At 42.9% G+C, this 2,682-nt stretch overlaps 1 non-coding gene across 1 annotated transcript; it reads right to left on the minus strand.

The window, feature by feature from the left end:
• Positions 1-463: 463 nt before the first annotated feature.
• LOC130956531 (small nucleolar RNA R71) lies at positions 464-567 on the minus strand. Its single transcript, XR_009077151.1, has one exon. It is a non-coding gene; the product is annotated as a small nucleolar RNA R71 (small nucleolar RNA).
• Positions 568-2,682: the final 2,115 nt, after the last annotated feature.

Genomic DNA, 2,682 nt, shown 5'->3' on the forward strand with positions numbered 1-2,682 from the left:
AGCTAAGGCACAACTCTCTGTAGAGGACCTGACAGAAATCTTCAAAGAAGAAGAAACCATGGCAGCCGAAAACAACAACAATGCAAACAATGCAAGGAAGGTGCTGGGTGACTTTACTGCACCTACTCCCGACTTCTATGGGAGAAGCATCTCTATCCCTGCCATTGGAGCAAACAACTTTGAGCTTAAGCCTCAATTAGTTTCTCTAATGCAACAGAATTGCAAGTTCCATGGACTTCCATTGGAAGATCCTCATCAGTTCTTAGCTGAATTCTTGCAAATCTGTGACACTGTCAAGACTAATGGGGTTGACCCTGAGGTCTACAGACTTATGCTATTCCCTTTTGCTGTAAGAGACAGAGCTAGGACATGGTTGGACTCACAACCTAAAGAAAGCCTGGACTCATGGGAAAAGCTAGTCAATGCCTTCTTGGCAAAGTTCTTTCCACCTCAAAAATTGAGTAAGCTTAGAGTGGAAGTCCAAACCTTCAGACAGAAGGATGGAGAAACCCTCTATGAAGCTTGGGAAAGATACAAACAATTGATCAGAAAATGTCCATCTGACATGCTTTCTGAATGGAGCATCATAGGTATTTTCTATGATGGTCTGTCTGAACTATCCAAGATGTCTTTGGATAGCTCTGCTGGAGGATCTCTTCATCTGAAGAAGACGCCTGCAGAAGCTCAAGAGCTAATTGAAATGGTTGCAAAATACCAATTCATGTACACTTCTAAAAGGAATCCTGTGAACAATGGGACAAATCAGAAGAAAGGAGTTCTTGAGATTGATACTCTGAATGCCATTCTGGCTCAGAACAAGATATTGACTCAACAAGTCAATTTGATTTCTCAAAGTCTGTCTGGAATGCAAAATGCACCAAGCAGTACTAAGGATGCTTCATCTGAGGAAGAAGCTTATGATCCTGAGAATCCTTCAATGGAAGAGGTGAATTACCTAGGAGAACCCTATGGAAACACCTATAATTCTTCATGGAGAAATCATCCAAATCTCTCATGGAAGGATCAAGAGAGACCTCAACATGGTTTCAACAACAATAATGGTGGAAGAAACAGGTTTAGCAATGGCAAGCCTTTTCCATCATCTTCTCAGCAACAGACAGAGAATTCTAAGCAGAACCACTCTGACTTAGCAACCATGGTCTCTGATCTAATCAAAACCACTCAAAGTTTCATGACTGAAACAAGGTCCTCCATTAGAAACTTGGAGGCACAAGTGGGACAGCTGAGTAAGAATGTTACTGAACTCCCTCCTAGTACTCTTCCAAGCAATACAGAAGAAAATCCAAAAGGAGAGTGCAAGGCCATCAACATGACCGAATTTGGAGAGGAGGAAGAGGCAGTGAACGCCACTGAGGAAGACCTCAATGGACGTCCACTGGCCTCCAATGAGTTCCCTAATGAGGAACCATGGGAATCTGAGGCTCACATTGAGACCATAGAGATTCCATTGGATTTACTTCTGCCATTCATGAGCTCTGATGAGTATTCTTCCTCTGAAGAGGATGAGTATGTCACTGAAGAGCAAGTTGCTAAATACCTTGGAGCAATCATGAAGCTAAATGACAAGTTATTTGGTAATGAGACTTGGGAGGATGAACCCCCTCTGCTCACCAAAGAACTGAATGACTTGTCTAGGCAGAAATTACCTCAAAAGAGACAAGATCCTGGGAAGTTTTCAATACCTTGTACCATAGGCACCATGACCTTTAAGAAGGCTCTGTGTGACTTAGGGTCAAGTGTAAACCTCATGCCTCTTTCTGTAATGGAGAAGCTAGGGATCTTTGAGGTACAAGCTTCAAGAATCTCACTAGAGATGGCAGACAATTCAAGAAAACAAGCTTATGGGCTTGTAGAGGATGTTCTGGTAAAGATTGAAAACCATTACATCCCTGCTGATTTCATAGTCTTAGAGACTGGAAAGTGCATGGATGAATCCATCATCCTTGGCAGACCCTTCCTAGCCACAGCAAAGGCTATGATTGATGTTGATAGAGGTGAACTGATCATTCAAGTGAATGAAGAATCCTTTGTGTTTAAGGCCCAAGGATATCCCTCTGTCACCATGGAAAGGAAGCATGAAGAGCTTCTCTCAAAACAGAGTCAAACAGAGCCCCCACAGTCAAACTCTAAGTTTGGTGTTGGGAGGCCACAACCAAATTCTATGTTTGGTGTTGAAACCCCACATTCAAACTCTAAGTTTGGTGTTGGGAGGTTCCAACATTGCTCTGAGTATCTGTGAGGCTCCATGAGAGCCCTCTGTCAAGCTACTGACATTAAAGAAGCGCTTGTTGGGAGGCAACCCAATGTTATATTTTATCTATTTTCCTTTGTTATTTTATGTTTTCTGTAGGTTGATGATCGTGAGAAGTCACAAAATCAATTGAAAAAGCAAAAACGGAATGAAAAACAGAAAGAAAAATAGTACACCCTAGAGGAGAACTTGCTGGCGTTTAAACGCCAGTGAAGCTAGCAAATGGGCGTTTAACGCCCAGTCTGGCACCATTCTGGGCATTTAACACCAGAAAGGGACACCAGACTGGCGTTAAACGCCAGAAAAGGGCAAGAAGTTGGCGTTAAACACCAGAAATGGGCACCAGCCCAGCGTTTAACGCCAGAATTGGCACATAGAGCAATTTTGCTCGCCACTTGGTGCAGTGATGA

The sequence above is a fragment of the Arachis stenosperma genome, chromosome 1 (assembly GCF_014773155.1).
Source record: "Arachis stenosperma cultivar V10309 chromosome 1, arast.V10309.gnm1.PFL2, whole genome shotgun sequence".
In the NCBI taxonomy this organism is placed as follows: domain Eukaryota; kingdom Viridiplantae; phylum Streptophyta; class Magnoliopsida; order Fabales; family Fabaceae; genus Arachis; species Arachis stenosperma.